Genomic DNA, 20,800 nt, shown 5'->3' with positions numbered 1-20,800 from the left:
TTTCCCTGCATGTCAGTTGTCACCGTTTGTCATTACACTCACTAGTTTCTCCTCCACTAGACTAACTGGCAGCTCCATGATGGCAGGCACCACATTTTGTTCACGACTGTATAGGAAGCAGCCATCCCCATTCATTTATTCATCTAATGAGTTGAAATATTTATTAACTTCCTACTATGGGCTAGAAACTGTCCTAGGATCTAGGGAGACTAGTTATAAGAGAAAAAGAAAAACTAGGTTTCTCTCAGCATTTGATGATGGAGGGGGAGATAACAAGAAAGAAGCAAATAAATAAGAAACAAATAATAACTAATGATTATTGAGTGTTGCTCATATGTCCAGCACTGTCCTACACTCCTTACATGTTCTACTCCCAAAAGGCCTCTGAAATAGATACAATTATCATTTCTATTTACAAGTGAGGAGACTAGAGCACAGAAAGGTTCTGTAACTTGGCCGGGATCACTAGGCCAGGAAGTGGAGGAGCAGGAACCCCAACCTTGGAGATGAGGATCCAAGCTACTGTGCACACTGCTACACTCATCACACATACGGAGATAAGCAGACGGAAGGGACAAGTTCCTCGGCCGGTCACATATACTAGATAATAAATAATTGTTGGGTGAATGAATGAAAAAACACAGCTCTTCTTAGTTCATGCAGTGTGAGGGGTAAATGCAGAACTTCTGAACTTAGAAAGCCTTTTAGTCTTGTCATGTTTCAGTGCCTTCTAGTACCCATATCCTATATACTGCCTTCTCACTCTATATTCTACATTACACCACAAATTAAGAAGATTTTATTGAGCTTTTCCCTTTAATCAATATAATGATAATAATGGTTATAAATATTTTTGCCAAACTATAGCCCATCCTTTAAGAATCATCACTCTAAGTATTCATATTGCTAAGGAAAATTTCCCTTTACATCACCCTGCTCTCCAACCAGCATCCATTCCTCTCTTCTTCTCTCTTCCTCCTTCCCTCCCTCCCCTGTTCTTCCTTGCCTCCCTCCCATTTTATCTTTTACCAAAAGCTCAGACACCATGCCATATCATAGACTGTGTCCCAAATTAAAGTCACAGAGCTTGAAGTGTTGCAATGAGTCCCAGGACAGCTCAAATAAGATGACAAACGTATTCAGTCAGGGAATCGACCGCAGTCTCAGAGGAGCTACAGCTGACTGGGCAGCCAAGGGGAGACAGTCAAAGTCCTCCAGTCAACAAGTAAAGCTCCAGGCTAGGTGAGTAGTGGCACTATCAGTCAGGGGAGGCACTGCCAAGAGTGGAGAGTACAAGGAGGAAGGGTAGTGCAGGGAATGGCAGACCAAGGGAACAGAGGCAAGAAATATGTTCCCAGACTAATGACAGAGACAGATGCAAATCCCAGCACAGATGGGGATTGGGATCAATGAGAAGATCCCTCTTCCCCAAAAGAGGACATCATAGTTCAAAAAGCAGCTACTACCAATGTCACACTTACAGACACACCTACACGAGCCAAGTGTGATATACTCTGAATTTGTTATTTCAATTATCACAGTAACCCCATGAAATAGGTTTTATTATTTTCACTTTACAGATGAAAAATCAGAGCTCAGAGAGGTGCATGAATTGTCCAAGTCACCTAATCAGTAAGTGATGGAGCCAGAATTTGACCTTGATCTTTTGGATTCCAAGCCCAATGCCTAAATAGCAATGATGGTTTGAGACATCATGGATGGTCACAAGAAAGGGATAGAAGCCAGTGACAAGAACATGGTGATTTGAGTACTTGGGTATTTATTCTGGGAGGAATCTCACATCATGTACAATTCTAAGAAGCTCCATTGCCCTGGGAGATGACACAGCTAGCACACTTTGTGAAAACCCAGTGCACCCAGCTAGCATCTCTCCAGGTACTGGGAGCACAAAGGGTCACATCTGGAAGGCAGAGTTGGTGCCCATCACTCAAAAGTCCACATGTGAGTCTCATACCAATTACGCACACAATGCATCTACCACTGCCAACTGTTATCTTAGCACATTCAACAGAAATACCCAGTGGATAAAAAGGAAAGTAGAGGACATATCCCAAGACCCAGGAACCATACCTGATGTAGACCTGTCCTCTCATAGAATTAGGTTACTTGTACTAACAACTTGAGAATCACAAGGTGCACAGGACAGTTGGAGAATGTGTGGTTTGATCAACTAAATTCTAACATATGGTTAACATATTTTTAGAACATAAAAGAGTTCCTTTTTTGTTTGAGTTTTTTTAATAGTTATTTACTCTGAAGATGAGCTCTATGGTGAGTTTCAGTGGTCTACAAATTGACCAAGGGAAGGGGAGCAGAGGGAGGGGGGGCAGGTGTCAAACTGACCATTAGCATTTAACTCTGCACTTGAGAAGGGCACTGAGAAGTGGGGAGGTCAGCTGATGGAACAGATTCAGCTGATGGAGTAGACTAACAACAGAGCAACTGCAAAATCTGAACAGGAATTCTAAGTCATCATCTGCTGTCTTTAAATTGTAGACATTCCTGATCTACTAGCATAAAATTGAAGAATGTATAAAGTAAATCTTTCAAAAGATAACAAAAAAATTTCTGCAGTTGCCATGCCATTCAAGTATCTATTCCACCTCATCTTTGTATGTTCTCTCTTCTCAAAATATAACATTTTTATGGGCTCCACTCTTCCCTACTAGAATATACCTTCTATGTTCATGCTTCTAACAGAATAAAATGAACCTTTTTCTTTCAATCAACATATAACTAATTGAAATTCACTAATATCCAGCACTGTGCTCAGCTCTGCAGAGAATCAGAAAACAAATATAGATGGAATTTCTTATGCACATAGTGGGGTATCTCTAGGGGCAGAAAGGCCTGGTTTAATGTTGATGTACCCACTTATCAGCTCTGTGACCTTGAGTAAATTATTTAAACAAAGCCTCATTTCTTTTTGGAGACTATAGTATCTAACGTTTAGCATGAGGGTAAAATGATGTGAGAGAATGTTAAACCACCTCTACTACATGTCCAGTAAAAGCATGCTAAATGACAGTTCCCTTTCTTTTCCACTCTCTTGAAGAGACTGCAGGAGTCAGTAGAATGTAGCATGTGACCACTCAAGTCAAACTGGATTTGAATCCTAGTTTCTCCACTTGATAGCTGTGTAACACCAGGCTTTTTCTTTTTTTACTGAGACACAACTTTCTTATCTGTCAAAAAGGAAGAAAATATATATCTGTATCTTAAGATTGTTTGGGGGATTAAATGAGAGAAGCTGCCTAAAGTACTCTAACACAATACCTGACTCAATAAATAAAGCTATTATCATTCTTATTGTTATTATAAGTTGGAAAAAAGACATGAAAGTAAAGAACAATTAAGGATTAATTCAATCACTTAAAGCACCTATTATAGACCAAAAGCATAAAGTGCAGAAAAGCTGGAGGTGAATGGGGGAGAGGATGGCTGGGGTTTGAGACATCATTGAAGAGGCAGGAGTTACAATTTTGGAATGACGGACAGGGACCAGAGAACTGGAGTTTTAATTTTTATTGTTTTTTTGTTTGTCTGTTTTATATTATTTGGCAAATGCAGAGAGGTAAGGACAGGTATAATCAAAGGTGAAGTAGAGGCACTTAACCTGGGACATAAGGAACATTAAAGAAAAAGGCAACTGGAGCCACAGAGACCCATGAGGAGGGTGAGAGAAAAACGCAATGAGAGAAGCAGGGTAGCACCAGATTCCAGAGGCCCATTACATCCCCAGTCAGGCAGCTGACCCTGGGCGGACAAGCAAGAGAGAGCTGCAGGAGGAGGCTGGGCCAGGAAATGTGCAAGTGACCTTCACATGGTCCCAGTGCTATAGGATACAACCAGGGGTCTAGCCCATGTGCTCGACTTTCTCCAGTAAAAGGCAGTTCTAATGACAGCGTCCTTGGTAGGAAAGGTGAACATTGTAGTCAGACAGCTGTGGTTCAAATTGGCTCCCTCACTTTCCATGTGAGGATATTGAGTAAGCTGCTTAACATCTATGAGACTCAGTTTCTGCACTCAACAAAATTTAAGGTAATTGACACCTACCTTAATCAGCTGAGGGGAAGAATGAGATCATGTCAGCAAAGTCACTGACACCCAACAGGTGCTCAACAAATGCTCTTAGGACTTGCACTTCATCATCTCAAGTGACCCCAAAAACCTTGGCTTAGTGTCAGTTTTTTCTAACAATAAAATAAAATGCCACTCATAAATAGAGTTAAAATATTAGTGTGACTAAACAGACAGTTAACAAGCTGTTTCAAAATGCTACATTTCTATGTATGCTACATTTCATAGTTTAAAAATGAATCTGGTATTTGCCCACTAAAATTAATGACAAATGCCAAAGACCCAAAAGAGAAACCATCCAAGCATTGTCATTACTTCAATGGACAGCAGTATGGGCAGTTGACAGAGATGACTAGGGTAAGCCATTCGATTCTAGACCCAATCTGACACGAACTGGTGGTATGGGCAAGTCACTTGTCTCTATATTAGTTATTCTTAATAGATGGTGTATATGGTCCCATATGAGTAGAGTGACCATATAATTTGTCACCCAAATCAGAGTGTATTAAAAGGAGGTCCTATCATTCATTAGGCCAGGGTAAGAGGTATAAACCAGATTGTATTCAGCAAACCTGGATTTAAGATGACATTATTTATGATCCTCCTATAAGAGCACCTCCTATGATGTCCACAGTGACCTAAGGTTCTTTTGAAAAAATAAAAGAGTGTGGCATAGAATTCTGGAAAGTGATTATGTCCGAGAGCTGAAGTCTTTCATTCAAAAGTAACAGGCCTCTTCTAAGCCATGTAGTATTGAGATTACAAACTGGTTGCCAGGAGAAAGAGTCTGAGACAGTGGGACACAAGGGGGCACACACACCAAAACTGTGAAACCACTTTAGAAGGACCCAGGCAGCCTGATTATGAATGCACTTAGCTGGGTTATGCTGTCTTTGTCACTCTATGAGGCAGACATTAAGGGCTCTATCATGGCACAGTACCTCAGAACTCTCACTGTGCAAATTTCCCTTTAAGATACCAAATCTTTATTAACATACTGTTTGCAAGTGGGGGTGGGGAGAAACAGCAAGTCTTCACAGCTGCAACTGAATTTCATGAAATGGACCAGTCTTAGGGACATCAGTAAAGTTACTGCATAGTAGTGCTTGAAAGTAGTGCACAGATACAAGAAAGTACTAATTGCAAAAATCAGTACAAACCACAGCTACATGTTTATTACAGGACTATAGCCACTGGAATGAGTGGCACAAATAAAATCAACTTTGATTTAACCAGGCTTTCTAAAGACCAGGCAGAAACACATAATTGCTTTAAATTGCATGTAGAGATTACCATCCACTCCTCCATGGGATGTGTACAAAGAAAGATCTATTTGCCTTCAACTGCACAGTCAGATTCCTTTGAATCACATCAGTTTGCATAAACATAAAAACTTTTGGTTATTTCTCATCATAAACCATGCTGCCATTTTAGCCAAAATGGGCTGCTGTGTTATTTCATTTATAAAATTGTAAAAGCAATTACTTAATGTATTCAAAGATCTTCACTGCAAAATAAAATGCATTTTTATATATCAAATCAATGGCAACTACTTAATAAAACAGCTTTTTGATGTTGTTGTCATTCTTGTTGATCCTCTTAGATTTTCTTAGAGAGATTTTCTTAGAGAGAGTGTAAAGGAGATAGGAAGGGAGAGAGAGAGAGAAGAGAGAAAGAGAGAGAGAGAGAGAGAGAAATATAGATGTAAAAGAGATACATCAATTGGTTGCCTCCCAGCAGGGGATCAAACCTGCAACCCAGATACATGCCCTTGACCAAGAATGGAACTGGAGACCCTCCAGTGCTTAGGCTGATGCTCTAACCACTGACCAACACCAGCCAGGGTTAAAACAGCTTTTAGAATGTAAACACTTATATTACAAAGGCAACATTCTAAAAAGTAAACTTCCTGGTCACTCACCCAATGGCTATTCATTCTTTTCTCGCTGGAGGGAATACAATCTAATAAATTGTAAATACGATGTACACTTAGGTGATGTATTATATAGTCTAACAAAATTTTATACCAAAAATAAAAACCCAAATATGTATTTATTTACATTTTTAAATAATACTTACCTTGGAGAATTTTTAATACTATTAATTATCACTTGCTTTAAAACACAGTTCTTAGAAATGGAGCTGATAACTGGCTACTACAAACAAGTGAGGATTAGAACTAAACTCCTGTGCCTACACCTGGGCCCTGCCTCCACCTTCAGATTAGTGGGGAAAATAACATTAGTACAGGATCTGGGTGTTATTCAGAGATCTGCTCCTCAGTCTGAGTCACCCCAGGGATTACTGTCTGGGCTTATTCTCACTGCAGAATCTCCTCTGACCCAATCCTCCAGCTCTAAAAACTTAGTGGCACTATAAAAAGCATAGCAGGGACTCAGGAACTTCAACAGAGTTCTGATTCCAGTTTGGGCTCTGTCTCTACTGGATTTACAAACACACTCAGATTGCCTAACTGGCAAGTTTCCTTCTTGGCAACAAGGACACTACCTATCCTCGAGGTGGTAGTGAGAATTGAATGAGGAAACATTCTCAAGGACCCTGGACCTAGATGGTATCCCCTATCAGTTTCCTTATCAGTAACTTCGGGGTGATAGGGAACCTGTTGCAAAGCTTTTAATGAACTAACTTCTGATTAAAGTTCAAAATAAAAGCTAGATGCCAGAAAAACAGTGAAAAGAGGAGGTATGTTTAAATCTATATATGTATTCTTAAATCTTTGCCTCCTCAGAAATTTTCTCACTTCTTACAGAAAAATTATTAGCTACACGTCCTCAGAGCAGTTGTCAAGAACATAAAAAGATTCACAAAACTGTTCTTTGCCAAGAGCATAAAAGGGAGATAAATTTATTTATTTATTTTTAATATGGAAAAGCTTTTAAAACAATGGCAGGACTCTTGCAGAGGACGAAGAGCTGCACTCCAAGACCCACTCTCAGGCCCCAGCCCCTCCTTTCCCCCTCTCTGATCCCCTGCCTCCAAACAAGCCTTGGTCCTGGCACCCTTCTCCCAAATACACAGTGTGGCACCAGAATGTGACTCCTCACTCTCCACTGGGAGAGTTCTTAACTCATTCTGCTCTATTAGCTGTGTCCTCCTCGGGATTTCTTTGTCCTGGTAAAATCAAATCATACCTAACACTGAAATTGAGGAATGAATGGAAATCACATCAAAATTCAGAAGATGTGGTCCTGGCTCAACCACTTACTAGCAACATAACCCAAGGAAAACCATTTCACCGTCTAGTCTGGGATTTCTCACATAGCTCTGAATAGCTAGAGCTGCAATAATAAAAACCTCCTACACTAATATCCTCCAAATACTGTCAAAAGAATATAAATATCACTTACACAAACTGAAAACATGTATACTCAAGCTTTCTGGATATTAATACCATTTTATTAATATTGCACTATTTCTAGGAATGTAACTAGTCTTCTTGTGCCTCATAATATTGAATCTCTTTGCTAAAGATAATGGAGTCTAATGCTGGCAAACGTCAGTGCCAACCACTGACTTAAGCACTTTGCACAGATATTCATTCACTTACTCGTCACCATAACACTATCATTATTATTATTATCATCATCATCCCCAATTTATGATGAGGAAACTGAAGTACAGGGGGGTTAAGAAATAGCCATGTGATGGTGGACCCAGGACTAAGACCCAGGCTGGTCTGTGCTCTTAGCCACTGTGCTAATGATACATTGACAACTTGCAATTACTTATTTTCCTGAGAAAACTATAACACATAATGTCATGGGAATCAAGGAAGGCAAGTGACATCTATTGATCACACTACTGATCACACCGTTACTCTGCCTGGGTACCACACCTTACCTCATGCCTCGTCACAATCCTAAAGGAGAAGTGATTTTTAACAAATTACAAACCTGAATGAAGTTCAGAGATTCAGTAACTTGCTTCAAATTCTAAAATTAATAAATTGGGGAGATAATATATAAGAAATATCTAAATTAAGCAGAGAAGTGTTTAAATTCCTGCCCGTCTCCCTCAGTGGGCATCTCCTGAGTCAGCTCCTCCTCAGCCCGGAGGCCACATCCAGTCCCAGAGCCGACTCCACTGATTTAAATGCCAACCATTGCTCCCCACAACAATGAGATGGGGGTCTCCAGTATGCTGGTCCCACTGACCAAAGGGCCTGGGGGAAGGTAGGGGAACTTCATTCACAGGCTGATGCCAAAATCTTCAGATTCAGAACTTGATGTCAGAACTGAGGTTGCATTAAAAAAAAAAAAAAGGAAGAAATCACTATTAACATGAAGCCCCACCTCTGCGAGGTTAATTAGAAGACTAGTGAGAGAACCAAGCCACCACTTACTACTTTAGTCCCATAGGAAAATATATTCCAAGATCTAAGAAAAACCTTGTTATGAAAGACCATGGTGGCCTTCTGTTTTGTGAGTTGGGGACTTCCTACACGCCTTTTAGTTTTTGGAATCCAATTTATATGGGGCCCAGGCATATCCCCCAAACCACATGCAGTAAAATCCTGAACTAACACATTTCACCTATAACCACTATCAGTTTTATAACTTATTTCCCTAACTTTGGACCAGACATTAGTAAAGGTTTCATGGTATTTTTTATTCTTTTAGAAATATTCCACATGGCTGGTCTGCGTGGGTTTGACCTGAGAACTCTACAGAGGCAGGGAGGTCTTCCATCCATCCAATGTTGCCCCCTGGCTCTAAAGAAACAGCCCTTTGGTATGAGATTGTGAGACTGTGGTTGGCTCAGGCACCCATCCACCCTGCTGTGTGACTTAAGCTGCCTGAGCCTCAGTATCTTCAGTTATTAAATAAGAGAGATGTAAATGAATGGTTTCTAGCTACCTAAACTCCCTCTTCAAGCTACAAATCAGATGAATGTGAACCAGATACAGGAAGTTGGGTGGAACCTAGATGACAGCTAGAACAGTTTAGTTATTAAGCTCCTACTACAATTAAAACACTTAGCAAGAGTCAAATGAGGTATTACATACATTAATCATATTTAATACATGTATTTACATCTAAAACATTTGGAGTACATTTGGAATAATATCTGGCAAAGAAAGCACTTGATAACATTGTCTATTGTTACTATAATCATTGTCCTTACAACAACTCTACTAAGTACATATTATTCCCATTTTACAGGTGAGGAAATGGATTCTGGTCAGAGTGATGCAATTTACAATGGACAAAGCCAACATTTTTAACCTCTAAACTATACTGATGAAAGAAGAGGAAAAAAAGCCATTTTGGCTGAGGGCTAAAAGGCTTTATCTGAAGATGACACTTATTAATGAAAATATCGTATGTGTACAGTACTTTCAAATACATTATTTTATTGTTGACATTATTACAGATATCCCCTAGCTTCCTCCTTTGTCCACCCCTCCCCTGGCCTTCACCACACTATTGTCTGACCATAGGCTATGCATACATGTTCTTTAGCCACACTCTTCATCTTCTTTTATACAGTCCCCCACACTCCTTCCTTCTGACCTTATAACGCATAAAAATCCTGGAAGAAAACAGAGCCAATAAAATCTCAGACATCTTGCATAGCAATATTTTTACTGATATATCACCGGGTAAGGGAAACAAAGGAAAAAAATAAACAAATGGGTCTACATCAAACTAAAAAGCTTCTGCACAGCAAAAGAAAGCAAAAACAAAATGTAAAAGGAAACTACTGTATCGGAGAACATATTTGCCAATGACACATCTGATAAGGGATATGTTATTTTGTTAATCCTTATGAAATTCTGAAAAGTAGGTAGAACTATGTCTCTATTTTCTTAATCATCCACAGTTCCTTATCCACGATAGGTGCTCAAAAACTGTTTAGCATTACTTTATTTGCTAATTTCAAGCAATCTTTGATACAATAAAATCCCTTCCAACTCCTTCAGAATTCACTGTAACTCATTCTACCTCTGAATGTAACAATGATTACCAAACACTTGCAACTGTTGATGGGAAACAGCCTCATCTTTGTTTTAACTTTTGTTGAGAGGAAAGAATAATTCTGGGGACCTGCCTGTCAAACAACAAAAAGACTACGCTGAATTGAAGAGATGGTGAAGGAGGAAAGGGGCTCTAGACAAGTCAGAGTCACCCATTTTTAAATATAAAGGTGGTTTCTTCCCCACTTCACAGTACATTCACCTGCTTAAAAGTATTTACTGAGCAGAGACAGGAACACATGAGTGCTATGCTAGATCCTGGGATGGGATGGTGAACAAGATAGGCCAGGTCCCAGACTTGTGGAAGGGCAGCCATGTACAGGTACAGTCAGTTTATACAGACTGGGGGAGGAGCTGTAGCTACCAGCTACACCAGGGGTGAGAGCGTGCTGGGCTGAATTGTGTCCCCATAAAGTGATATTGAAACCCTAACCCCTAGTAGCTCAGAATATGATTGTATTTGGAGAACAAGCCTTTAAAGTAATTAAAGTTAAATAAGCTCCTATGGGTAGGACCTCATCCAATGTGACTGGTGTCCTTATAAGAGGATGTCTGGACCCACAAGACACACCAGTGATGCGTGGGCACAGAGGAAAGGCCATATGAACACATAGGGAGAAGGTAGCCACCTACAAGCCAGAGAAAGACACCATAGGAGAAACCAACCTTGCCAACACCTTGGACTCAGCCTCGAGAACTATGACAAATAAATTTCTGTTGTTTAAGCCACCCAGTCTGTGGTGTTTGGTTATGGGAGCCCAAGCCAACTAAAATAGTGGATGATGCTGAGAAGTAGAAAAGATGCCATCTGATAAAAAAATAAGGTCATCACCAAGAAAATCGCAGCAGATCAGCAAAATGTGTACAGGTAGGGGATGGCATCATGAGAGATGTAAGATGATGGATTACTAGCGGAGACACTGAGTAGACTATGAGTGGGAAAGAAGAGACAGAATAATGCACTGATGTGTATCTAGCACTTTCTGTGATAGCCATGAAAGGCACATAAAAAATGAGGAAAAACACCTGCCTAGCCAGACCTCACAGGCTAATAAAGGTGGAAAGAGCTTAAACATGGGAAAAGTACCAAAAGAGGAAGGCAATAATTATCAAAAAATGCCATAAGGAAATAATGCAAAGGATCCTCAAGGTTTGTAGTGCTCAGATCCACAAGGAGGGGCTGGCAGGATCCTGTGTGTTGTGAGCAGGCTCAGGGAGTGGACAAAAGAGAGTGGGGTAAGCAGAACCTTACAGGGCAGGGGGAAGGGGAAGTGAGGGAAATGACCTGGACAAGTGAAATGAAAGCAATCTAGAGGAAGGCCAACTCAGGCTGTCTGTGGATAGTGCTATCTTTGAAATTGTCACGGTTGCCTGCAGAGATAAAGTGAATTAAATCAGAGCTAAGTTGCTGGAACTAGGTCAGACACACAAATGCTACTCCTAATACTGTAGGGCATCAACATCAAGAATCTGAAAGAAGCCCAGCTGGTGTGGCTCAGTGATTGAGCATGGATCTATGAACCAGGAGGTCATGGCTCGATTCCTGGTCAGGGCACATGCCCAGGCTGCGGGCTCGATCCCTAGTGTGGGGTGTGCAGGAGGCAGCCAATCAATGATTCTCTCTCATCATTGATGTTTCTATTTCTCTCTCCCTCTCCTTTCCCCTCTGAAATAAAAATACATTTTAAAAAAATATTAGAGGAATACATTGTGTAGCAAAACTCCATGTCTTACACTAAAAGGTCGGCTTGCACAAGGCCACAGGAGAAGCCAGAAAATTAAAAAACTAAGATGTGGCTTCTTTCTGACCATTTGGAGAGAACAGTGAAGAAAAATTCAAGACTCACTGAGCTGAAGGGCTCCTGGCCCTGTTTCATCTTCAGGGTCTTAGGACCCCTCCAGCAAACAGACTGAGGAAACACAGCAGAAGGAAGAACAGCAAACACCAAGGAATATTCCAAAATCATATAGCCTGACTCTGATGGCTTAAAAATGTCCTGGAAGAGTAACAGATATACTATAAATCGAGATGGCCCGGTATCAACATCATCTTAACAGAGGAGCAAAAATTTCTTAACAAACAAAAAAATAAAATATTTCTGTTTTGCAAATCAAAAATTGTTCTCTAATTTGGTTTCTTTTTCCCACTTATATTCTCCTTTGTGGCCTGTGAACATATATAGAAATCTGACTATAAAAACATTTCCCTTCTGTTACAAAGAAAAGCCAAATTCTCACAGTCATCAACTTTCTATTCATGTAAACAATCTCACTTTATTTTTGAGTTACTTTGTGGGAACAGATGGCTTCCAAATGTATTCCTTCTTACTATATAGTACATGGAAGCAACACTACTGAACTCTTAAATTAAGATGCAGAAAACACGGGCATGCTTCAAGTTTGCATCTATATTAGCAGGCCCAATTTTCCTAAACTAAGATTTACTTGGAATTCTGACCTTTCTTTTTTAACTTTTGCCTTCTCTTGCCTGGTATCAACATCATCTTAACAGAGGAGCAAAAATTTCTTAACAAACAAAAAAATAAAATATTTCTGTTTTGCAAATCAAAAATTGTTCTCTAATTTGGTTTCTTTTTCCCACTTATATTCTCCTTTGTGGCCTGTGAACATATATAGAAATCTGACTATAAAAACATTTCCCTTCTGTTACAAAGAAAAGCCAAATTCTCACAGTCATCAACTTTCTATTCATGTAAACAATCTCACTTTATTTTTGAGTTACTTTGTGGGAACAGATGGCTTCCAAATGTATTCCTTCTTACTATATAGTACATGGAAGCAACACTACTGAACTCTTAAATTAAGATGCAGAAAACACGGGCATGCTTCAAGTTTGCATCTATATTAGCAGGCCCAATTTTCCTAAACTAAGATTTACTTGGAATTCTGACCTTTCTTTTTTAACTTTTGCCTTCTCTTGCCTTTTTTTTTTTAAATAAAAATTACATCACACACATAAAATCACTATCTAAAATATAGCAACTGAAAATTCTGGTGCATAAAAACTTCCAGACAACAAAAATTAGCAGCAATGACAGACTTCTAGACTTCTTATAAGTTATACATATAGACATCAGATATGTAAATGTAGTTGGGTTTTATGGATGACATTCTTAAAACTTTTATGATAGATTGTACTTTTAATTTTATAATTTGAAATAAACTCTGCTATTAACACCAATTTACCTTAACTCCAACAATTGACACATCATTGAAAGTGTTCACAAATGGTGATCTTGGTTCATTTCCAGATCTGAACCCAGGCCAGATTCCCCTGGCATCTCTCTAAGGCTAAGGCAGAAGTCTAATTTTCTAAAATGTTAAACCAAACCTGGAAAGTGGCATCACATACAGGTTTTTGTGATGCACAGACAATATGGCCTGACAAATGAATGCATAACAACCCTAAGTAGAGTTAATAGCGTTTCTGCCATTTAAATTGCCAAATTTCTAGAAAAGCATACTTAATGCAGCATCTGTGGAGAAATGACTTTGGGGAGAGAAATTAAATGCTGCCCAGTGTAAACAAAAAAATCTTTATATCTATATCTATAGTTGTATCTGTATCTATATCAACACATATAGATTAGATAGATATAGATACAGACAGACATATAAGGGGAAAAATAGAAAGTACACACAAAATAGGGAAACAATTTATGTTTAAATAAGCAATGATGGAGTTGAATAACAGAATAGAAAAAGTCTGTACACACCAGAAGGACAACAAAAGCAAAAAGGAATTGACTTCTGAACTGATCAACATCAACATGGATTTCAAAAGGTATCTATCTACCCTTTAAATGTTTACACTGAAGAACTGCTAAACTACAGCAGGAAAAAATTTAAGTTTGCAACAAAACTCAAAAAAAATTTAGTCAGTTACTTAGATAAAGTTTGAAATAGTGGGGTATGCCAAAAATCAAATAAGATGTTGCAGTAACTGACAGACTACCCAGTGGAATCATTTCAGTGATGAAGGTCAAACCTTGAATGTCCTTTATAAACTGGCACAGAACAAAACTTTACATTCTATGGCCTATAATTGTATATATTATTCTAGAAACATGAGCAGTGTGCCCCTGCCTTTTCAAGAAAGAGCACTCTATCATGCAAACAATGATGCCAGCAGTCTGTCTGTGGAGACGGTTTTCACCATACACAGACTAGTGGAAGAGCACATCTGAGTATGATTCCCAACCACGATATATATTGTCTAAGCTGTTCTAAAAGTTTTACACCTTAACAAGGAAATTAAAGCTAACAGAAGAAAAAGATAATAATAGGAAGAAAAAGGATGTGACTCATCACTTATTAATGGAGAAGTATTTTGAATACATGTAATGAAAATAGGTGTTAATATGGTAGAGATTACAATAAATGATAGTTAGAGAAGTAACTAATAAATTTAATAGCAGAAAACAATTTGAAATTAGGTATAACTTTTTAAGTATGTGATTTCAAAAGTGTCATTCCATTTGTAATAAAAAATCTTTATGGCCAAGATTATGGAACAGAACATGTTTTTCAAAACAAAGAGATTTCTCTTTATCAAGCCCTGTGTGAATTCCAATGAGTAAAGAATCCTAATATCCCCAAGGACTCCATTGCTATAGAATGGTCCTGGGATGAGGAAGGCAGCCTTCAGTAGATAAGCCTGCCCACATATCTCACAGAAGATTCTTTGAATGTGTACAGACATTTAAGAGAGCTAGCTCAGACTAGAGCTTTAGTCTCACAGGCTGACAAATCCCAGGCCTGTGGGCCATGTCCAAATTAAAGGGCGTAAGAGCCCTATGCTCTGTTACCCATTATACAGTGATAGTCGGGTGGGAGGATATGACCATAGGCTTAAATGCTCTCTCTTACTAATTTATTTACCGATCTCAGTCTGTCAGGTTCTCACTCCACATTTTTTAACTATCTTTCCAACCATAGAATCTTCATAGGCATTTCTATCCAAACTCTCTTCATCTTACAAAACCAAACCCAAATCCCACCTGCACTATGATGAAAGTCTTCCCTAGCCAGGTTAACTGAAATGGCCTTTTCTTCTGAATTTTGCAGACAGTCTATCTGTGGTATTTGGCATCACCTTGATCTGTCTGGAGGCTCCCAGGACTTTCTGGAACTGTTTGCTCCTCCTGTATTCCTGTCTTGTCTTACACTCTGCATCAACTACCATCTTCTGCACTTGCATATGCAGGACTTCAATGAATATTTTTTATGCTTCAATTCTATATTCCTGCCTGCCTAAGCTCTTCATTTCCCATAAGTCTTTTCTGTTTCCAGCCTCCTCACAAAGATATTGTCAATGATATACTCCACCCTCTCCTTAATGAGACCAATTTTCAACAATTGTTCTGCACATTAAATCCTAGGACTTTCTTTTATTTTCTAGAACCTTCTGCAATCAACCTGAGACAGATACTTTCTTTTTTTACTCATTCATTTCAATCTGCTTTTTTTTAAATCATGCAAACACCCTTTTGAACTTCTCTATCCCAAAATGACACTACTTGATAAACCTAGGAGGAAAAAAAAAATTTCTTTCCTTATGCACATACTAGAGGCTCAGGGCACAGATAGGGTCCCTAGTGGCTGCCAGCTGCTGGCCAGAGCCTTCCTTAGTTCGGCGCATGTCATGGGTAGCGATCGAACTCCTGATTGGTTGAACTCCTGAGGGGACACTTTGCATATCAGGCTTTTATGTATATAGATTGGTGCAATACTTTTCATCAGGCTCAATATTATGCCTCTTTATACTTATAACTAGTCATCGTTTGTGCTGTTGTTGTTACAAGCTATTCAAGTCACCTTTAATACAATGCAGCACGTATATTTCTAAAAACAAAGATATTATATGTATACTATAACTGTTCCTACTCATCCTGCAAAATAAATTTGTTCATTATCTCCCTAACCCCCTCCAAGTAGAATGAAAACGCTGTAAGCATGGATACGGGGATTCTCTGTTGGTCACTGCTGTATGCCCGGTGCCTAGAACAGTGCCTGGCACTTAGTAGTGCTTGATGGGTATTTATGGAATAAATGTTATTTTACTGAATCCCCAGATTCTGCTCCTTTCCACCTTTTCCCTGCTTAATAGGAATATAGTAAAAAATGTAAATACTAAAGTGAAATTGTCAAAGTCCAATCACCAGTTCACCATCTAAGTCGGGGGATGATCTTGAGCATATTACCTGACTTCTCCTAATCGAAATCTCCCCTGCTGTAAATGATGCTATGAATAGGCTTCTAGAGAAGACTAAGAGGAATAATGCAGATAGCACAGTGCACACACCAAGTGCTGATCACGGCTCTTTTGTTCACACTTCTCCCATTCAGCCAGTGTCACCTGTGTCACCAAACCTGAGTGAATCAGCCTTTCTTCCTCCCTCTCACCTGCAAAAGGACCAGACCCTGACAACAAAACTATTTTAACTCAAAATCAGTACTCAACAGGCTCAAAGTGAGAGTCTGAGTTTTTTCCCTATGAAAAATGTGTTTGCATTTGAATGACTTTAGACACCTACTGAGTGGCCCAGGATCTCTATGTTGCTGTGTTTACATCTTCTGTTCAGATCAGCTGCATGGCCCAAGAGTGCAGAGAACTGCACTCTGCATAGGTGGCTGTCAGAAGAGGCACTTTTACAAGGTAGAAACTAAATGGCCTCTACTGTACAACTGAACAGTGAGGAAAATATTTTTATGCCACTCCTATCTTATAAAATTTATCAAAAAGTACACTTTAATCTTAGGTCTTTAAGGACCTTCATGTGCCATTCTGATTTTAAGAGTTATTCTGTAAACTAAATATTAATCCAGAAATATTAATATTCTGTAAACTAAATATTAATCTTTATTGTTTATGCTACTACTCATACTATCCACTCACACAGTGCAAACTGGAGGTAATTTTAACTCTTGTTTTATTTTGATTTTTGTTCTTCCAAATAAGGAACAGTGCTCAGTAAATGTCTTCAGAACAAAGGACAGAATACATTTGGTTTTCAGACTCATCAAGAAAAAAAAAGAGGTCTCAAATAAATAAATCAGAAATTAAAGGGGATAAATAATTGACATCACAGAAATAAAAAGGATTATAAGAAAAAATACAAATAAGTATATATCAATAAATTGGACAATCTGGAAGAAATGGGTAAATTCCTAGAAACATACAATCTTCCAAGACTGAATCAAGAAGAAACAGAAAATCTGAACAGGCTGATGACTACCAAGGAAATCAAATCAGTAATCAAAAAAGTCCTGGACCAGATGCCTTCACAGGTGAAATTTACCAAACACTCAAAGATGAGTTAACATCTATTCTTCTCAAACTACTGAAAAACAATTCAAGTGAAGGGAAAGCTCCCAAGATCATTTTATGAGGTCACCATTACCCTGATTGCAAAATCAGACAAAGATCCTATATAATAAGAGCCTAATATGCTAAGTGTCCAGTCATCTGGTTGGCCATTCAACCAATCAAAGTGTATATGTTAATGATATGCTAAGACTGCTCAACCGCTCACTATGATGTGCACTGACCACCAGGGGGTATCTGCAGGCCAGGCCAAGGGACCCCATTGGTGCAAGAATTCATGCACCAGGCCTCTAGAATTACAAAAAAAGAAAATTATAGGCCAATATCCCTGGTGAACATAGATGTAAAAATCCTCAACAAAATATTAGCAAATCAAATTCAGCAATATATTTAAAAGATCATACATCATGATCATGTGAGATTTATTCATGGGATGCAAGTTTGGTTCAATATCTACAAATCAATTAACATGATACACCCCATAAGCAAAATGAAAAATAAAAAGCACATGATTATATCAATAGAAGCAGAAAAAGCATTTGACAAAATCCAGTATTCATTTATGATAAAAACTCTCAGCCAAGAAGGAACAGAGGAAATCTACCTCAACATAAAAAAGCCATATATGACAAAACTACAGCTAACATCATACTCAACGAGAAAAGCTAAAAGCTTTTACCTTAAGATCAGAAACAAGAAAAAGATGTCCACTTTCACCATTTTTATCCAACATAGTATCAGAAGTCCTAGTCACAGCAATCAGACAAGAAAAAGAAATAAAAGGCATCCCCAAAACTCCAAAACGCTAATTTTAAAAGAAATATGTACCCTATGCTCATTGCAGCATTATTTACATTAGCAAACCAAAGTGCTCATAGGGTGCAACAGATAATTGGATAAAGATATGGTACACATATACAAATGAATATTACTCAGCCATAAAAAAGAATAAAATCTGACCATTTGTGAGATTGACCTAGAGGATATAATGCTAAGTGAAATAAGTCAGACAAACACATGTGATTTCACTTATATATGGAATCTAAAGAATATAATACACAAAACAAAAACAGACTCATAGATACAGAGAACAAATTGATGGCTGCCAGATGGGAGGGGGGTTGGGGTTTAGATGAAAAGGGTGAAGGGATTAAGAAGTACAAATTGGTAATTGCAGAATAGTCACAGGAATGTAAAGAACTGCATAGGAAATACAGCCAACATTGTAATAACTGTGTATGGTGCCAGGTGGGTACTAGACTTACCAGGGAGATCACTTTGTAAATTATATAAATGTGTAACCACTATACCGTACACCTGAAACTAATATAAAATAATACCAAGTGTTGCCCTAGCTGGTTTGGCTCAGTGGATAGAGCATTGGCCTGCAGACTGAAGGGTCCCAGGTTTGATTCCAGTCAAGGGCACATGCCTGGGTTGCAGGCTCAATCCCCAGTAGGGGGTGTGCAGGAGGCAGCCAATCAATGATTCTCTCTCATCATTGATGTTTCTTTCTCTCCCTCTCCCTTCCTCTCTGAAATCAATAAAAATATATTTTAAAATAATAACAATAATAATACTGAGTGCCAACTGTAATTGAGAAATAAAAAGTAATATATATGTATGTATATATATATGGCATATACATATACATATACACACACAAATATATATATATATATATACACATTTGGTTTACAGTCAGCTTTAGACCTGAGGCAAAGATATTTTGCAGAAGCAAATCTTTAACATGTTCAGATATTCACATATAAAATAGCTCACTACCCTGAATATTCTTAATCTTTATTGGGTTGTGGTAAGTTTCTACAAACTAAGGTGACAGTCACCTACCGTTATTAATATTGCATTTTTTATGGGAGTTACCATTAAGCCTCTTAGTTAACTCAACAGAATTTTCTGAGCATTGAAACACGTGCAAATGAGATTCACAATTAAAAGCTTGTAAAACTCACAACCTAAGCTCATCACACGCAAGCAAAAAAGGAATATAGGAATATTTGTAAGCATTTACCACACATGGTAAGTTCTTAATGTAAAGAAGTTGTCCCTGCTTTTAAAAGCACAGGTTTTCTCAAAGAAATGTCAACACAGCAGTTCACCCAACTTTGGAAATAAAGGGCAGCATAACTGAAGTAGAGGAACAACTTCCAAACCCCCTACTGAAGGTACAGGCATGTTATTATTATTGGTCATGCCAGCTCCATTTTCTACAGTCATATCTAACCCTTCCATAGTTCATGTACACTCTATGGCAAAAGGGAAGTAGAACTTAACAGATTTTTTTTTAAGTTCATGATTCAGGCAATTTTTGGAATAACTTCCACTTGAGAAAATGTAACTAAGAGATCCTATCAAGAGACTCCCCAGCTGTTGACAGCTCAACTCTGGAAATTCCCTCCTTTTTTGCCTATTCCTGACTATCCCTAAATCCAAATTACAAAGTTTAATGACCCTGAAGGGCCCTGTGTGCCTCCACTGAACTCAGAACTCTGTCTAAATACTCACTGGGACTCTCCATAGATGTTTATTGAATTGAAGGAAGAAAAAAAGGCACTGGAAACCTAGCTCCAAAAGCCAAGTGCTTGTTCGCCTGAACGAACCCCTGCTTTCCCCACAAGAGGAAACTGGGAGATCTGGAGCTGAGTCCATCCAGAATCCAGGGGATCTGACACTGGGCTCAAGAAGTGATGACAGCCAGAAGGTCTGGGCAGCGGTTCCAAAATGGGTACTGGGAAATGGTGGGCGCTTGCCAACATGGAAACACTCCCTCAGGGAGCTGGACCGGATGGTAGAAAACCAAGTCAGTTCTGTAGGGATCCCAAGGCCCCAATCGCGTTCCACCGACCCATTCCTGTTTATAGATCCCACTCCAGGAACTCCGGCTACCAAAGAGAAAGCAGAGGTCTCAGAAATACGTCAACACATGACATAACTTGAAAAAGCTGGCTGCTCATTGGCGCGAGTTATAACTTGTCCGGCTCACACAGGAAAACCGGCTCACTTTAATTACTTTTCTTTTATTAGGCTATATGCCGTCCCTTCCAGGGCCCCCGCCAGGATCGGGTTACAGAGAACTAGGTAGCTTCGGTGGTAGGAACCAAACCGTGTGGGCGGTTAGCTGAAAGCAAGGAATCAGAGCCGACCGCCTGCGCAGTGACTGCGGATTTGGATTCACGACAATCGCAGCGGCTCTTTCCGCGCGGACGCAGGAAGAGGAAGCCTCGGCACCTCCACCCTGTAGACAACGAGCTGCCCTATCGCTTGTGTCGCCGAGAGGGCCTCGCGGCACCACGCCGGTGCCCCTGGGTCGGCCAAGGGCGCGACCTTTGTCT

General features: G+C 39.1%; 1 protein-coding gene across 4 annotated transcripts in view; it reads right to left on the bottom strand.

Moving 5' to 3' along the window:
* Positions 1 to 20,800, bottom strand: part of LRCH1 (leucine-rich repeats and calponin homology (CH) domain containing 1) — a 259,641-nt gene that overhangs the window by 237,922 nt on the left and 919 nt on the right. The window lies entirely within an intron of this gene.

This window comes from Myotis davidii, unplaced genomic scaffold, assembly GCF_000327345.1.
Source record: "Myotis davidii unplaced genomic scaffold, ASM32734v1 scaffold888, whole genome shotgun sequence".
Classification (NCBI taxonomy): Eukaryota; Metazoa; Chordata; class Mammalia; order Chiroptera; family Vespertilionidae; genus Myotis; species Myotis davidii.
The sequence above is the reverse complement of the archived record's forward strand: the minus strand, read 5'-3'. Positions and strand labels throughout refer to the sequence as shown.